This window comes from Limanda limanda, chromosome 5 (genome assembly GCF_963576545.1).
Source record: "Limanda limanda chromosome 5, fLimLim1.1, whole genome shotgun sequence".
NCBI classification, from domain to species: Eukaryota; Metazoa; Chordata; class Actinopteri; order Pleuronectiformes; family Pleuronectidae; genus Limanda; species Limanda limanda.
The window spans coordinates 26,899,624-26,919,312 of record NC_083640.1 but is presented as its reverse complement, the minus strand read 5'-3'; the positions used below and the strand labels follow the sequence as shown (position 1 = coordinate 26,919,312).

The 19,689-nt window shown below is 40.8% G+C and overlaps 1 protein-coding gene across 1 annotated transcript in view; it reads left to right on the top strand.

Annotated features, from left to right (window-relative positions):
- Window positions 1-19,689, top strand: part of unc5db (unc-5 netrin receptor Db) — a 182,580-nt gene that overhangs the window by 80,684 nt on the left and 82,207 nt on the right. The window lies entirely within an intron of this gene.

Here is a 19,689-nt window from a genome sequence, read left to right as displayed (position 1 = left end):
TCTAAAGGAGAACGGATGGATCTGTCACGCTGGGCGCCGCCCACTGACCCTCTTACAATAAACGAATAATACTTTACAGGATCGATAACTTTGTCATCTGGCCCCACAACATATGAAAGAATATATATAATAACAAAATTAACCCAGAACGTTGCATTTAATAATCTGTATTTTCAATAAACCTAATTATACATACGTAGCATCTGGACGGGTGCCCGCAAACAAAGACAGGAAACACAACCACTCAACTTCAAACAAATCACATACATTAATATTTCCCCCGAACCCCAGGTTCACACAGTCCCTCAGTTCATCAAAAGAAATAGTTTGTCCCTTATAGCCCTGAATCCCCAAAAATGTCCCAAAGCAAAGTTAAAGCAGGTTTGGCATGGCGAGATCGCCTCAAACAATAATAATCCTTTGTCGGTCCTTAGGTCTTCTGACAGATAAATGTGCACAGACTAAAATATATGTAGGTAACAAGAGCAGATTATCTGTCCTCCCTAACACATTAACTGTACATATAAAGTGCACTTAGGTGACCTTTACAGCAAAACATCCACTAAATCATTACTCTGAGCTGTTAGAATCAGGAATGGCTCTATTATTATTTCTCTTCCCATGCTACAGAGGAATGTCATAAAAGCTTCCACCGCTTTACAGTTTACCTCAACCTTCAACCTGATCTCTCTGTGCCAACGCTGTCATTAAGATGTGCATTTAGTCACTTTTTTCAAGCATAAAAGGAAAGAAATGCATGTCTGGAAATGGCATCTAATTATCTGAGATTCACCTTAGATATTTGAACATAACTTGGCAAGAAACGCACATCTCTAACAACATAACACATGATGACTGAATGTGTGCCATTGTTAGATGAAGGAGCTTTAATATAATTATGATTGGATTATTAGTGTGCATGTAAATTAAGTCAATGCAGAATAGAACAAAACACCAAACCGTGATAAAGGGACCCTGGCTGGTCTAAAATAATCCCTGCTGAGCTGTTTAAAAAGAATGTAGGAATGAAAAGATAGACCATAGTTTATGCATTGATAGAAAAGCCAGTACTTTTCATCAGTCTTTTAAAAAAAAAAAAAGGATGTAAAACACTTTCAGGAAACAGGACAGGGAGACAGAAGAAATCCTGAGGCCTGAACTTTTGTTCTGAGATGAAATGACCACAGGCATGACTGGGTGAAGTATCACCATCACCAGAATCTGTCAAGCCACAGCAACAACTGCCTGTTACTAAGACCTCAGGCTGGATGCTGTTTTAAGATATACAACTCACCAAGATGAGTGACAGGTGCTGGGGTGCAAACCTCCGGGGAGGAGGGCGGGACTAATACAATGAAGAAACACAATCGTTAATGCAGTGTTTTGTGTTCAAATACAATATTTGTAGTCAGTCAGGTAAACACTTTGTATCTTTCATGAGTGGAATAGGTCCAATGACCCCCTAAAATGTGTTGGCTTCATGTGGATTAAATATTCACTGTGAGCCAGTGATGTATAGATGGACTCGAGTACACCAATCGTGACATCACCATCAGGCCACTAGTTAAAGTCTAGTTCAAGTTTATTTCACTGGATTGCAATCTCCCTCACTAATATGTATTGCCCGTTAGATGTGCCCCATAAAGTTTGAGGGTCCCCAGAGGTTTTTGAAAAGACTTCAGAGGAATTATTTCAATCTGTACATTTTTTACACAGCATATATTTACAGTGGTTCAGAATTTGTGTACATAGACGTCTTGCTTCAGTTCTTTCGCATGAGAGGAACAAAAAAACTTGAAAAGACACAAGCAAGTCCAGTTGCCTTTGTACAACTTCTGAAGATACCCCAGGTGGAGGCACCAGTCCCTAAGATCCAGTGTCCACTCCCGTTTTGTCAATCGACTTCATTTTTTGCTGTTTTGGTTTTAGCATCATAAAACTGCTGTCTGTAATTCATCCAATCTCATTTTAAAATGTCCAAACAACAAAATAAACCAAGCAGAGACGGGTGATGGACAGTAAAAATATAGATAAGAGAAAACATGAACCAACAAACCACAAGCACCTGAATAATCAACAGCTTCGACAGACAATTCATGGCAGGTGTTATTATCTACAGAGCATCCATTCAGCGGCTCTCATTGGTGGTGCTATCATCACAATGCTCACAGGGGCTTTAATCATATTCCGGTTTAATTCACTGGAATTATCCTAATTGCATTGTTCTTAAAATATTCAGTGTTCCCCACTAACATTACCTGTCAGAAGAGCTCTATGTGATTTAAGATTTAAGCTCATTTGAGGTGAGGTCCTTACGGTGGCTTCAGGTGACCCTTATGTTACCATGGTAACCATGAATAATTCAAAGACCCTTCGTATTTTGTATGTGGCGAACGCGTCTTTTAGATTATTCTGATGATGTACATTCTTTTCTTGAAAGACTTATCTGCTACCTTGCATTTATCTCCCCCAACGACGGAGTGGACCGTGTAATTCAGACCTCCATGGACTAATGTGTGTAACTCGACAATTTTAGAACCACATCGTTGGTTTAATCAGCGTTCAGGAGCTAAACATTGACTAGTTAATGCAGCTTCATTTCCTCCTCCATCAGCTATGCTCATCGCAGATCATTTTGAAAGGGAAGTTTGATGCATATTTCATATTCATTAACTCAAATTAGGCTCAGCTTGTTCATCAGTGTTCCCACATCGCTTAAGTGCCGGCTGCCATGGCTGTTCTTTACAGGCTGAGTGACAGCCCACCTGCCCCATCTCCTCTTACTTAGCCACTCCGCTATCTCCCATTGCCATTTAAGGGAGATGAAAAATTACAAGCCATTTTACCTCAACTTACTCTGTCCCCTGTGCACCGACTGGTTACCTCCTGCTTCAATAAGGCGCACTTAGCTGCCTGTGGCGCTGCCAGGCCAAGTGAAATCTCATCGCTATCTCCCGGCCCATGTGGATTAGCAATTAGAGGAGCCAGAGGATGTCCTCGCTGTAGCTCCTGGCATATAGGCCCGCCTTATATCAGCAGTAAATGCAAAACCACAGATAAGGGCGGTCTTAACGGGAGGGCTTTGTCCCGGCTCAGTCAAGACAGCTACATTGTGTATTGGATTAGTCTGGCTAATCAGAGGAGGAGATCAGTGAAGAATTGTAATGTTATTGATTAGGACACGGGCCCTCAATGCCACCAGGAGCACCTGATAGCATCTCTTATTTACCAACTATCCTGATGAATCGCTGGACGCTGATAAAGCGGGCAATGCCCTTGAGTTCTCCGGCAGCAGATGCTAAGGGGACGACAGTGTTTATCTGCACTGTGTGCTGTACAACACCCGAGGATTGGCACTACTGCATAGTGTGTGCATGAATATTGATTGCATTTTTTATAGATTATTCTAGTTCCATCTCTCTATATATAAATATATATAATATAACTAACTATGCAGCTCTTTGCAGATGAAATTTTAGCAAGCATCATCTAAATGTGATCAGAAATTAAAGGACATACCCACCTTGGACATTTTGTTTGTGAGATTGTAACCTTCAGGTTTAGTGTGAATCTCCCCCTGCCTTCAGCCTAGGTATCAACATTCAAATGGGGAAAAAATCCATCGTAGAAGAAAAAGAGATTCCTCCTCCACTACCCACAGTAGCATCACTGGACCATAATGCAATGCAGCCACAGGGCAATTGGCATTTTGAGCGAGGGGCCTGGCTGCAGACACACCCTGGTGTTTACAGAGTGGCCAGCTCATGAAAAACTATACACAACAACAATTTATCTGCTCACAAACCCTGTTGAGACTAAAAGCAACGAGCGTACACCCCTGTTGTTGAAAGGCATTCTGGGAAATGTTGAAGTGAAGAAGTCCTAGATGAGGCGGGCTGAGGGGAAATGTGGATGCAACAGACACTTTATCACAAACAACCCCTGGAATGCAGTCAACAGCATCAGAGACTGATGAATAATAACAGTGTAAGAGGATTGGAAAGTGGGTTTTTCCTTTAAGACAGAACTGATTTGTTATCGCTAGTGTTGGTACATACACTTTACTGTAGACAACTGGGTGAAACTCAGAAAAAGCTTTTGTTGGACTCGCTGTGACAGAATTCCCATCAGATCAGTTACAAATAATACATCAGTTGAACACAGCAGAGGGATATCTCAAAAGGGATTTGTAAAGGACGGGAATATTATATAAGTTAATTTCCTTTACTCTCAGGAGCAATATGCACAGCCCTCATTCAATATAATTATGAGAATATCCTGATGAATTCTCCATTAAATTACATTGTGTGTGTAGAATAAAAAAAGATTTCATCCATAATTTGAATGCTAACAAAGATGTATTGAATTACAAAAGCTGACCAGAAATGGGGAAATTAGGTAGAAATTTCCACAGGAGGTTTTATGCAGGCTTCTGTGTAGAACGTCCATGCATTTTGGTAGAAAATGCATCGACCGATAAATCCCAATGAAGGTCTAGTGCTGCTGCTCCCAGTTTGAGTATGCCATTGAAGATTATAAAATCTCTGCAAAGCACACACAGCCAGTTTATTACAAACACCCAGCAAAAAGTAATGCAGTCTAATACGACAGTCCTGCAATGAATACCACCTTCATGAAGTTTATGATGTTCAGTGTTTTAGAGACCCGTTGATCAATTTTATGGTCATTTTTGGAGGCTGAAGTTTGTGGAGCTGTTGAATTGCACTGTGCACAGTATTGTTTTACACTCGCTGGTGTTTTTATAAACCCTCCACCCCCTAAGTTATCTCAGTGAGAATAGACTAAATAACAGAAACGCCTGTCTCAGAACACAAAATGCGTTTATTTTATTTGCATGTATAAAAAGCCAACTGAATGTACTGTATGTTAAACTGACCAGGAAGGGTTGAGAAACATGCAAAGCCCACAACAGCCCTCATAGCCCCAGATTCACCTTATGTCAGTTTTGAATTCTGAGGCTGATACTGATTGATACTGATATTTTAGGCTCTATTTCAACTATCGAGCCACAAGGTCTAAAGCACGTGGTGCAAGTCCATTCAGGTCTGGTCCAAATCAAACCTGCTGCACCAGGTTCAGCTGTGTTGTACTTGGTCTCATAATTAATCATTGGTGTGTTTTGAGTCTAATATGCAATAATCCAGAGTGATATTCCTTTTGAAACGTTTTGAGCCAGTACCTTGGTGGATTGCTTTCATAATGGTGAATTTGTAAGGTACTGCACTTGGAGAGAACAAACATGAAAATTAGATGACGATGAATATATGAATGAAATAAATGTAGAACTAATAATTAAATAACCAGCATGTTTTTTTAAGGGGCAAATGATCACAAATTATTAATATAATCTTTTTTTTGCAATACACTCCTGGCCTTGTTTATGAGAGTTACATGTATGGATGTCAGACATATGAATGTAAATCATTACACTGTTAATGGTATTTACTTAAAATGCTACAATTTGTTGTTTGAAATAAAGAAAATTTGTTGGGTGAAAATCGAAGCAGAAATGTCCCATTTCAGCAGAAACTATTCACCACATCCAGATAAAGTGGGCCAGCAACTTAATTTGTATAATGCAACTTTTAACATGTTTACCTGACAGAAGACATATATGCAATATTATTGATACATTCATTTTACTGGTTAACAATTTATTATTAAATTTAATAAACATATTGTTGTCAAAGCACTCACCATTCATTTCAGGAACTGCCAAACCCACCATAGCAAAATTAAAGCAATCAAATCAGTTAAAATTAACTAAGCTGTTGATTTTAAGATTTAAGAATTAAGATTGTATTGTGGATACAATCTTAATTTGTTAACACTGATTGACATGGCACTCCACCCTCATGTAGCTTGTTTTAGTTATGACCCAGTTTAGCTGACGTCAACAAACGCTTGGCCAGTTTATTGAGAAGTCTTTTGATATCAGTTGATTGTGTGATTTGAGGAAGATAGGACAATTGTTTAACATCAAAATTATGATATCGACTAAAACCCTAACTTTCTATTTTCTTAATACAGTCAGCCTGTCTGGTCCCAGTACATTTATAGAATGAATTTTGAGCTTAGTTAGCTCACCTGAAGCTTTTTCACAAATATTGTTGTGTTTTATCAAACTGCTTCAAAGTATTTGACACACAGCAAACCCAGAGTCAGTCATGTGATTCTTAATCTGGCCATAGTCATAGCCATGTTTTAGATGCAAGTCTCCACCATATGTATTGAGCAGGTAGCTAGTGCTGGATTATGATATTACTAAATGCAAGTCTTCCTTTCCATATTCCCATGTATTTGTAACACATATGATACCAGTCACTTCCTCAGAGGCCTTTTGGACACATTATTAGTCAAGTAAATCCATCTACTGAAGCCTAGGTAGAGACGTTTAATTTTTTCCAGCATCTTTCACGGCTTCTACTCTTCTTATAACTCTGGTGATATGTATCTAAGACATACCAGTGGGAGAAATATGAAGTGAGCCCTACGATATGAAAAGAATATTGCCCAGGCTTCGACCAATATAGGATTAGGATTTGACTCAACCGTGTTTGGGGTGTCAGTCCGTAAAGCCTGTAATGGAATCTGCCTCACTCTGCCATAAGGAGCTGCAGCCAAAGAATTTCATTAGCCTGCCATTCAGTGGGGAGTTTAAGTGTCCCATGATGACCACAAGAATGAAAATCTGCAGGAGAATATAGAGAATTTGTCAGGTTGAGTCAACAGTTACTGGTGTCTCCTGTCAAAAGCCTGGTCAGGCTGGCTGAACATGAACAGTGATGAAGCAAAATGATTAAATGTGAAGCACATTTTTACCACACTTTATCGTGATACACTGCACAGAGAGCTTTCCTTTTTTTTGATTGAACAATATCTCTTTGACAACATAAGGTAGACCAGCCAGGGTCTGAGTAGAATCCGATACACCTGGAACGACATTTGCCACAATGCTGACAAATGAAATCTGGATGTAGTATTGAAAAAAACAATCAAATTCACATTTGGTTGAACATGGCTCATAAAACCACAGAGTAGTTTCGAACTATCTTGGACTTTTAAATGTATCAAAATTTAAGATGTGTCTATGTCATGACATTTATATATATTTGAAAGGGTAACACCCTCTAATCAAATATGGGCGGCCCATCACCACCAGGGACCGGTGCTTATTGGAAATTTGGAAAGCTGCACTTATTGTTACATCTATGATGAAACTAAACAGCTGAACCACCACATCATCTAGCATTCACAAATATCCTCTATCCTCTCCTGCCCCTACGCTGTGTCACAAACAGTTTTCTAACTGCTGGCGTAGGTGGGTGTCTCAGCCATCGGTGGCTCAGGACCAAAGTGGTCCTCAGATTGGGTTTAGCCCCGGCTATCTCTGCACCAGCCGCCTGTGCTGACAGTTCAAACAACTGGGGACGACTGTGGTTTTGGCTGTCAGGAAACTCTGAAGGCGAGAAGCCAAACGTGTCTGTATGTCCATTAATGCATTAATGACAGACAATTCAGCCAAACACTTTAATGAAGGAAACGATCTATCACAAAATTGACAAAGACTACAGCAACAAGCTGCCTGTGTTCTTTATTTCATTTCTAATGGAAATCTGCTTATTAGTATTTCAAGCACAAACAACCACTGATCCTTTTGGAATGCAAAGAAGTTATATGTATACAGTGGTTCTTATGAATGTTAGCTGCATACAATAAATGTATATCTATTATTGGGTACTTGCATTTTGGTATTGCTTATGTATTTTATTTCATGACTTCTGTTTAGTGCAAGGCACCTAGTTCAAGGTGTTAAACAAGTCAATGCAATTTAGATTAGAATCCATGCATTTAAAGCAGAGGTGGAGCTTTCATTTCTGATCAAGATACAGCACTTGGAAATAAACCAACCTTTGAAATACCCTACCATCACAAAGTACTGTTTCACTGTAAAGCACACCAAGAATATCCCATGGTTAAGCTCCTTGTCAGCCTTGGGAGATTAGTAAATGGAGTGTAGATTTATTTTTCTCAACTCCATCCCCTCAAGTTAAATGTGTCCTATTTCAAATTGTGAACAAACCCTCAGCACTCCCTAACACAGTTTGTCGTGGAACCCCTCCTGTCTCACCATATCTGGGAGATGCTCAGCGGGGGGTGGGGGGGCCCGCTGGGAGAGCTGACTCGGTGCCTGGTGTAAAACGGTCCTCTCCCAACCATATGTCCAGGATGGTGGGGGTAGCCGTCACTCATCGGTGCCAATTCTCCTGGCACTTCCCTAATCGTGATTACTGCCTCCAACCTGGGAGTTTGAGAGGAAAACAGCATCCACCTGGCTCCATCAGGGGGAAACTCTTTATCCTTGTTTGCTGTAAAGAGGAGACGTGTTTATGCTGTTAGGAGTCGCGCTTTCTCCTTTATGTGATTTTAATTGAGGCAGTTAAGTCTCCCTTATAGGAATCTGGCTATTAAGCACTCCGAGTTGCACACAAATATGTTTCCTTACAGAATCTCAGAGTTCAATAGTTACCCATGGAGCAGGGGGAAGGAGAGGAGGTAGGGGGGGGAAGTCCATTGACCTTTCTCTCCAGCATCTGCAGAGTGTGAATGTTATCATCGGTGAACAGCGAGTGAACAAAGCCCTCACCTTCATACACTGCTGAAACCGTATCTCTTGTGTGTGTGTTTGTGTGAGTGGGTGGTGTGTGGGTGAAGGAAAGTGGATGGTAAGTATCTGTGTGTGCATATTGCCATGTGTGGTGTGTCTTTGTATGAGAGTAAATGTTCATTATGTGTGTCTGTCAGCCATCTGGTTTTGTGTATACATTGACTGACACTCTGGGTGTTGCATCTACGCCTCTGTACATCATAATAAAAGTGTGCATTAATGGGAGTGGGTTGTGTTTCCAGTGTGTGTTTCACATTGTTCATATTGCCATATGTAGAGAAAGTGTACTTGTAGTTGTGAGTCCTTGTTGGATTCTGTTCAGCAGATGTGTGGAGTGAAGGCCTAACTAAAGCAGATAAATGGTCCTCCCCTGCCAAGCAGCCCACAGGTACTTGTTGGAGCTTTATTAGTGTGTGTGTGTGTGTGTGTGTATGTGTCTGTCCGCATGCTGGTCAGGATGGGGTTGCCGTGTGGACAGAGGGTTGGCCTTGACAAACGGGTGCTGACACCTTACCGCCCTTCTAGCTACTCCCTCACCTCACTTTTCCAGCACGGCGCGGATATCTCGGCCTGAAACGTAATGGCCTCTAAAGTCGGGATTGATGTTATCGCTGCCCCGGGGTTGCTTTGTGAGCCAGTTAATGGGGTTGTTAACCGGATGTGGCCCAAACAATACAACTCACACACATACACACACTCTCATACCACTATAGACTGTTGGTGTGAAAAAGATGGTTCTCTTTTCCTGGAGATGATTTTATTTAGCCATACCACCTGTTTGCGGCCAGAGTTGAGGAGTGGGCTGTAAAGGTTTTATGATTATTATTGTTTGTTTTTTTTCTTTTATTACTGGAGACAAAGGGGCCCTTTGTTGCGGTTGATGAGCCAGCGGATTCGGCTTTTATACCTTAGCTGTCGCAGGATTATCGATGCAAGCACTAGTGGATTTTTTTTTTGTACAATTTTGACCCTTGGGAAGGGGCTGTGACTCTTACTCATGAAATTGAGGATGTGGTATGACTCCAGGAGCTGCTCAGTATTGCATGATTTCAGCAATTCAGTAACTCAGGACTGGAAGGTTCACATTTGATTTTATTCAATGGTTGGCTGGGTAGATATACACAGGAAGGGGGAGAGGGAGAGAGAGAAGAATGTGATATAGAACAAAGGTCCCTGGCTTGAACGGAAGCTCGGGTGTTAAGGTTATATTTGTGATTGCTTAACCATTGAGGTACCAGTGAGCCCCAGAGGTTCACTGTCCATCCATCCAACCACCAACCAACCAACCAACCATTCACCCGCTAGCCAACAAGGTTGTCGATCTTTCTCAGTAGCAACGTCTTCTAGCTATTCTTACAGGATCCTGTCAGTATATTCTTGATCAGTCCTTTGGCCTCCTCGTAGTTGGACATATCTGGTTGGGACTTCATGTTGGCATTTGAATCAAAAGCCTGTAGTGCATCAACTCTTTTCGATGGAGCAGTAGTTTGTAATATGTATTACTTGCTGTTTAGACAACTGTCATTCCCTTTATATTGAATGCCCCATAAAGTCTATAAGAAAGCAAACACTAGTTCAAAATTCTGGGGTCAGATACTTAACTAAAATAGAGAAAAGGGTCCTATTACTGCACCAGTTAAGACACTGACTACCTGTACTATTCAGAAAGTTATTTTACTTTTATCCAAAGGTTCACATGGCGTTGTTCCGTCATTCATCAGAGATAGTCTTTGATTTATGATCCTGCTAGTTCACTAAGGTCATTGTTTTAAATTTACCTCATGTGTCACATTAAAAGTCCAAGTGATGCCTATGTCCTTAACCTGCGGAGCACTACATACACTAATACCAGGCTGCACCTCAACATTCTGTCTGTGAAAGTCACAAACAGAATCCGTGACGAGACACAACCCTGGCACAGCTGTCAGTCCAGTTATTCATGACGCCATCAACTCAAAATAATAGCCCCAGTGCCCCACACCCATAGGTTTAATGTTTTCCTCTCCGTTCATTTGGCCGAGCTCCACCACAGTATCGAAACAGAATGACCTGTACTTGTGTGGAAAAATTAAGCAGATTCAGATGTAATTTAGACAAATTCTGCTCTAAAACACAAAGGAGTGTAGAGCTAATGATTAGAATGAATGTGCTCAATATGGTGCAGTAAAACACATTTTAGAGATGCTACGTGAAGCAGAAACTACAACACCACCACCCGTCCCCTGCTCCATGCACACACCACAGCCCAATTTAGTTATAGACAAAATACTAAAGTTAGTAATGAGTTTTCACTTGAGTGGGTCGACTTGATGCATCAATCTGCATTTAGCTCCCCATTTAGAAACACATAGAGAAAAACAAAACAACTTGTCCTTGTTTACGAGCCACTGTAGTTTTAATTGCCGCTGTTTTCTGCCATAGCTGCATAGAGCCTCCTTTGTTTTCATGCATCTCATAACACTGCAAGATGTGTCAGTTGTTATTGCCTTGTTTTGGGTTTGTCAGGCTTGATTTCACATTTTTGCAGGCTTGAAATTGGGTATCATTTGAAGCAGACATGACTGCGGGTTGGGACTTCTCTGGTTACAGAGCTGAGAAGTGGGCACAGGGCCTAATGGAGTTGGGAGATAAAAGTTCCTCTTTTCTGGAAGGAATCAAAAAAATGTCCAGCTATCAAATATCCTTTCTCCCAAAAGATGAAGGTGAAAAAGAACCCAGTGACTCCATGCACATGCAGCATATTTCTCTGTGTGTGTCTGTGTGTACGTGTGCAAACGTTTTGCTGGGATGCAATATGAATGTGGGCAGAGTGAAATGGTAGCTAATTTGGGGATTCATTTTGAACAAAGCCTCTGTACTCTAAGTGCTCCGGTTACTGAGCAGCGAGGAGACAGGAGCTGCAGGAATCTTCTGTCCCCATTACATCCTGGTGTGGAAACAAGCCCTGGTTGACGAGCTGGAGCAGATGTAACGAGACCCTGATGGAGGATGACGCTAATGTGCTAATGCTGTTCTCAGATCTAAAGTGTAGTGTCCTCAGTTTTACTTAAGGAATTCTGCTGTGGCTCTCATAGCATGTATGAGGCACATGGGCCAGACAGTTAAAGCTGTAATTGGTTATTATTAGTCTTTGTCCAATAGGCCTGTCAGCAGAGGGATGTTTTCCACCCATGAAGTACAGAAGGTAAAAATGGAGATGCTGTATTAACATGGATGTTTTTTTTTTCTTTAGATTCACAAGCAGATTCTTAAATGAATATAGTGTCTGAGAAAACAAATCCCACTCTCTAAAGCATGAGGAACCGGCTCCCAGTAAACACTTTCCCTGCAGAACAAAAACCTGTATCTGTGAATGGGAGGAAAACTGAGGTTATTAAATAGAGTGACACTATCATACCTTTTGATTTTAAAAACACGGCACAGCCTTTCTTTGTGGAGTATGATTGAGGCTATACACTGAAAATACTGAATTAATAATGGAAAGATCCAGGTAAAATGTTCCTCTGCGGTGCAAACATGGCACAGTTTAATGTTTTGTTGTTTTAATAATCATGCTCGCGTTTGTGTTTCTTCCAAATTTTTCTCATTTTCTAATATCACATCAGGACCTTTTATACCAACGTTTGTGGATATACACAGGTTTTTAAAAACAGCAATTGATTGCTTTCCAATTACCAGTCAACGAGTTTGCCTTACTGTTTTTTCCCAGTCCTTGATGTTGCTGCTGCTGTATGGGCAAATTAGCATGTTCACCCGAGTGTGGCGTTTCAATCACTCCCAATCAGAGTGGATTTTCCTATTTTTCTGTTATTTATTTCATTGGTATAGTAGATTGTAAACAGAACCCTATACATTTAAACAATACAACGAAATACAAGTTTAACACACTTATCGGGTTAGCAGGTGGGAGACACCTCGAAAGACTGTATGAATTAGGCCAAATTTTGACCTCAAATTGCTCAACCTCTGACTTATGTTAAAACCAAGACAAATTCCTGCCTGATCCATTTCTGATTAAATGTATTTGTGGCACGTCAGAACTTTTGCTCGGCTCGTGCGCAGTTTGAGAACTTCCATGATATGATCTGTTACAGAACTGTTGTGGTAGTGAGCTTGTTTGAATATCACTGGAGTAGCATCGTCCATGTCGTGTTTAACTGCAGCCTGATATTCTGTGATTTAAAACTAAACTTGGCTCCGGTACAGACCATATTGCCTGCTTTTTTCAGCCATCTGTAGGTCCATTTTGTTTTCTACCATTCATAGTGGAATTTTGCATAATTACACTGCCTCTCCTTGTTTTTGTCAATGGTTGTTGTTTTTAGTTAACTTTATTAGAACTGAAGGTTAAAGAAACCCTCAGTTAATCTGTTAAGTGTGTGCATTAATGTCTCAGGTCCAGTCTGATCAAACAGAGTCTGAATTAAGACAATATGCAGAGTACTGTAAAGTGTATAAGTACTGTGTACTGTGCATACAGTACATACTACTGTACATTCCTCATCTGACAATATCTGTACAAACACATGTAATGTTACCAGTTGCGGCATGTTAAACTCTTCTCTAAATTAAGTGGATGTGATTTGGGCGAGATAAGCTTCATTAGCATGCAGACACACTGCAGCCGACCACTACAACCAGTGCAGATAAGAGCACCTGTCCGTTGAGTGTTGAATGAATCACTAATGGGATCTGCACTGCTCCTCCTGAAAAGCATTGAAAAGGAGATGACACAAAGTGTTTATCAGAGAAACATGCTGATAAGAGCCCATTTAACATAAACAAACAGAATGGGTGTTGCTGGGCGACGTGAAAGGTCTGTCTGTTTTTTTTATCTTGGCTGCTACAGAATGCAATCCAACTTCCATCTGACTACTGTACATGATCACTAGGGCTGCACCTATTGATTATTATTTTTAATCGATTAATCTGACGCTTTTTTTGATTATTGAACAATTATTACTTAATGAATTTATCAAAATTATAATTTTATAAACTTTCAACAGTTGGTTAATAATCTTCTCTTAAATACAAACAAATCGGCCAAAAAAGAAAGTATGCACTGCAAGACATTATTCCACAACAAAAAATATTCCACCCTGAACTGCTAATCTGCCTTTTACCCGTATCGCTCTATTATTGAAAGAGCTTGGTCCATTAAAGTAAAAGGAATGTAACAATCTAAATTAAGCTGTCCAACAACAAAATAAAGGGAAACCAAAGTGAATTCAAGTAACTTTCTGGAGGAATATCAACACTGAGTAAATTCAAGGTTAAATAAGACTACCATAAGTGTAAGAAAAAGTGTGCAGGTTAAAATAGAAATGTTCGGTCACAATCTAATAACAGCGTCTGTGGGGATTTATGCTAGATGATCGTGGGCAATTTTTTTCAAACATTCTCAACCCTGAGGGCCTGAATATTAACACAACATAAACAAAACCTAGGAAGCTATTGCAAGTATAATGTGCATTTTAGATTTTTGCATCAGTGCACAGCTTGTGACATTAGAACTCAGAGGATCTGTTGGATCAAGTGGATGGTCCACGATGAGGCTCACCGAACAACACCCAAACAGCAATCTTGTACAAAGACCGTATCATGAAAAGACAATGAGAGCTACCAGGAGTATGACAATAATATGTGTGTTAGGGCCCACGGGTATTTCATGCCTGCTGCACATAAATAAACATAATAGATCAACGGCATAATTAGACCCAGCATCAACAGTCTGATGAAATTGACGATCTAGGCACAAATTAAAGAATTGAAAGAAATGAGAATCGTCAAATTATGGAAATTAACAACAACTAGTGCAGGGCTAGGTCTGTTAAACAATCTACACCATCTTCAGACAAAAGGTCACAACTTGCAAAAGGAAATCTCTGTTATTCACGTTAACATACAGTATTACAGCAACAAAAATAATGTTGTGCTTTTAGAATGTTGTTATTTTCCAAATTCTTAAACAGAGATTGATACAATGAATGTTGTTTCCATGATGGAGATCAGCGCCCGTGCTATGTGTGTGTGTCTCAGTCAGATATGGTGACATAAAAATATTATAAACCATCACAGTGATGTTGCAGCAAATGATCACTCTCGGTTTGACCCAGTTACCGATCACTGCTGTAGTTCATCCTAGGATATAAAACAAGATATGTTCAACTCTGTCTACAGACTGAAGGCACGCTGCCCACCCCACTGACTCCTACAGAGCGCTGGGCCTCTGTTTATTACATTTTTATTATTATTGAACATATTGCAAGGCCAAATCACACCAAACTCTGAACTGTACTTTCTTTGGCCATTTTCACTAGTCACCTAAAAGATGAAGCTGGTTAGATGAAAGATTTGCAAGATTTCAATTCCACTGTCAGACAGGGGATGGTGGAATTAGTTGGTAGATGACATAAAAATTTAAAGCCAAGTCACTGTTTCTATAAACACTGAGATTTCTTCAATTATATATATATAAATATGTATGAATTGGTCTATGGGACCCTGAGTCAACTCATATCACTGTTAAATCCATACACTTTCTCTTTTAGCTGCTTCTTTTTACATTGAGCTATACAGAAGCATGGCAGGTTTCACAAAGCACGTCTTTCCCCACAGTGACCTAACTCCAAAAGCCGTTGACAGCACAAGCCAAGGTGGCGTGGTTGATATCTGTTGTCCTCTGGGATCCCCTCGGCCTACTGTCAGTAAAGTCGGCTAAAGTACCTTTGAGCTATGCAAACACAAAATTCTCCTAGCCTGCTGTCCAATGAGTGTTCGGCTGACAGCGCTGACAACACTCTGTTATGAGAGACAACCCATGGAAGTGTAATGTCTCCACATCCCAGATGTTGAACGAAAGTTTTGCAAGTCTTACACTGTGTGTCTGTGTGTGTGCGTATGTGTGTCTGCTACTACCAAGTGTGTGTTAGTGTGTGAGAGAAATTCGGTGGTATTGTGTAAGAGTCCCTTTTATGCTATTTTGAAGGCAATTATATCGGAAAATTAGGATTTAAGCTGCTAACAATACATATATTAATCTATCTACTACAGTAAATATCAAATAAATAGTAGATAAATATAGGCAAACAGTCTCAAGTTAAAATATGGGTCATGTACAGTAGTTCAGTGGATCGTTCCACTGAGTCTAAGGTTTAAAGGGACTTCTTCCACAGAAGATGTTTTGATCTGTGTCAATAGGAAAACAATGATGTTATGTCTAAATGACCGATGGCTGAATTCCATTTAGCTGCTTCAGTTTCAGGGTCGTGGTGCTGTTGGCTCGTTGTCACATTGACATGACTTCCTGTCAGAACTGAGTCACTTGTGCTTTCGTCCTACTCTGACAAGTCAATATGTCAGCTGTGAAGAAGTGCTCAGTGGTGTGAGAAGGACACCCGGTGGACAGGGTCATTTTCACTCCGTTTGCTGTACTGTGAGCAGCACGTGCAGCCTCGCTCAATTAGCTAGCTGGCTGGTTAATCAGCAGTATCGGCTAGTTTAAGCCACAGAGCCAGCTAGTTAGCCAGATTATCTGTTTGTCTGGATGACGAATGGCCACCAGCAAAAGGTACATTCCTGTGATGGGTGACTGGTATATTGGTTATTCATGTGGGCCTTTAATATTCTGAAAATCATAAAAGTAGAAAATACATTTATTTCAATAAATGGGGGGTTGAGTCCATAAAACAAATTCAATAAAATTTTAATATAATGTCAACCACTGCTTCGAACGTAAAAAAAAAACATGAAAGAGAACCTGTGGTTACATGGCGGCCTCCATAGAAAGGACCCCACCTGATGTAAATATTTCAATATAAAAGACCCATTCTAGGTTAAATAAAACAGCACTTTATGAAAACATCACTAGGATTATTTTATATAAAATGTATGTCAATAGATCCCTTTCACCTAAATCGTACACACTGGACCTTTGAGGGATGCAATGAATAATTTTAGCGCCCAACCACACACAGATATTGCACCAATCGAATGACAGTACTGATAAGGATTCACTGATGTTACTAAAAAGCCAAGATGCAACAGAGAGTTCAAGGTTTAGTGCGGCCCTTAGACAGTAATGACGTCAACACAGATATTTAAATAGAATGTCTGCCCTTAAAATGAGGGCAGGTCCTCTCAAGTGAGGTTAGCAAATTCTGAGCTCCCTTTCCACTTATCTTCAGAGCCAGTGGAGCAGTATTTTGGGTCTGTCAGTGCATTGGGCAGATATTGCCATTTTCTGAAAAGAATATTGATCTATGGGACTGCGGCCTATTCCCATTTTACCTTTATTGGGTAGTTAAGAGAAGAGAACGAGAAAATATGTGCAGAGAGAGAGACAGAGACAGAGGATATGAGAGAAAGGTTTTCACCTGAACTCGGACCCATGAAGCTAAAACCTATGATATGAACATTATGGATTTGATGGTAAGGTTCACACCTAAAGGTAAAGCAAATATTTTATGTGCTGAGATTACCTACAAAGTCAATTCAAAAACATGATGTAATAGACGCACAGACGGAATTCTTGTCATTAGGCTTCACTCGCTTGAGGTGAACTATTTGAACTCAAGTGAAAAAGTCGCATGATGCAATGTCACAAAAGCCACAGGCGTTGAGAATGAAACCCATTGCCAAGACAGGTCATAGAGAAGGGATTCTCCTAGCTGTGTGCACTTCTGGATGTTCTTTTGGACACACAAAAGGATGCTGGCTCCTCCGGTGTATCCACAGCAGTTACAGCGCAGATATTGTAGTCACTTCAGCCAATAGTCCTCCTCTCCTCTTTTCTGCAGGAAAACAGGCAGATTCACGGATTGTGTTCACTCACATGAAGATCACGACATGACATTTCCCTTCCTGTTTGGTATGAACACAGCTTGAGGCGACGTTTTCTTCTTAATCCATAATAAGAGACACTTCGTCAAAGCTCCAGCAGCAACACTCGTTTCCTCAGCGGATCTCAATACCACCAAAGCTTATACCCGCCATTGTACCAGTCTTTCTCTGAGTGAATCTGCAGTTTTGGATGAATTTCTCTATTTAAGTGACTCAGGAAACTGTGAGGAGTGAGGAGGGGATTGGGGAGGAGAGCAGATCAAGTGCTCTACTCTAATGAGCCCTGTCAACAGTATTCTGCCTATAAACAAATAGGGCTGACAGATGACACAGTGGCACCACTTGTCTCCGTCTCTCCGGCAAACCACCTGTCACTGCCGGTTTGGACTCCGAGAAATGTGTTGCACTGTTTGAAAAAGCTTACAACTGCCTTTTTTCTTCCTCTCACTTTCTCCGCCATCAGTTTGTCCGTCGTCTCTCCTCCTCTGTAAACCACAGCCTCACACTTTTTGAGGGCATCATGGAAAGTCATTAGTCATTATTTACTCTGCTGTCTCTTTTCCCGCACAAACTGTCACTTGCCAGCTCTCTGCTGCTGCTCGAAAAGTTATGAATTATGCTCATGTCTCGCTCTCTACAGGGCCTGGGACTAGGACACACCAACCATAGAGCTACAGCTTTGTTTACCACTCCTCTTAAATGTGGCCTTGTTTGGTCAGGCCTGTCAATCACGATTTAAACAATCCCGGTCATTGAATACATCGCCATTCACCATGTTGACATAAACCCCCAAATTCATATCATTGAATATTTTGTATCTACCGTGTTTGGCGTGACAAATACAAATAAGCCTACTTTCCTGTTGTTGTCATTCAAACACAGAACAGTGGAGACCGCCCGTCCCGAAATGTTCTCCATTTCTTAATTTTAACACGAACAGCAGCATGGATCCATTGCCATAGCCCAGCTGCCATTCACACAGTTTAATTGGTATTCATTTGGAAGTCTGCTCAGTGCTTCGCAAGCTGTGCAGCCACAGTATGAGGCTGTTTGACTTTAGTAAGAGCATGTCTGATTTAAGAGTTATTTACCAGAGGAGGCACAGAAGCCACAACAATCCGGGGTGAAGGGTCTTGTGAGGGAGGTGTGTGGGTATTGGTCTTTTGCAGTCGCAAGCACATTGCACATCCTTTGGTTTCAATCCAGCTGTGGGTATATGGCCGGCGGGCTGCAAAAGGCTCTGTGCAGCAGTGAGAAAACACATGTGACAGGCCCTAAGCCGATGACTCAGATTAAATATGGGTTCTGTATACTCATCTGAGGCCCTATGACAGGGTGACGAATACATCCAACTGGGGGCTTGTGGCGTGTTGCCTAAGAGGATTTTGAAATAGTGCATTTCCCTTCTTCTTTAATGCATTCAGTATAATAAGAGCGTTGTGCCTTTGCTGCATGCCTTCTGTGTTACATAATACGCAATATTGTCCTGGTATCGCTTGCATGGCGAGCCTACATATGCTGTTTGAAGCAGTTAAGTGTAGTCCAAATTATTAATGCTAATTCTGCTTCAGCTGATTTAGCTTTCCTCTTGTTAGCTGCACTAAGCTCTCAAACCATACAGTAGAGGCCCCCGGGGACTGTGTTTTTGTGTTTCCTTAGCGATGCTCTCAGAACTCAGCCTAGAGGGGGAGAATGCACTGATTTAGGAAGTGTGTCAGCCTTTCCTAAGAACTAACGCATAACTAATCCTGTAAAACTCATTGATCACAGCACCGAGCCTGTAGATGTATTGAAGTATTGATTAAGGACTCTTTAAGGATCATTGCTTAGAATGCAGGGCTTTCTAGTTAGCGTATTCCCTCCTATTGTGCTGCATGTACACTAGGACAGAAAGCCAATGCCTGGTTGTAAATCTGACTAGACTCAGCTGACAGGTACTAGTACAATTAAAAAGCCATTCTATCCCAAGACCCCTATACAGGATTTTAGCCCTGAATCACGTCATAGGTCTACGGTGGTGTGTCCATCACTTTGGTCAACAGGGTGATGTCTAGACAAGCATTAAATTGCTGAAAGTGACATTCATGGCCATGAAGCTTGTTGACTTTTGTTCCTAGCTGTTTCACTAACATTTATATCGTCTAGATTACCATGACATT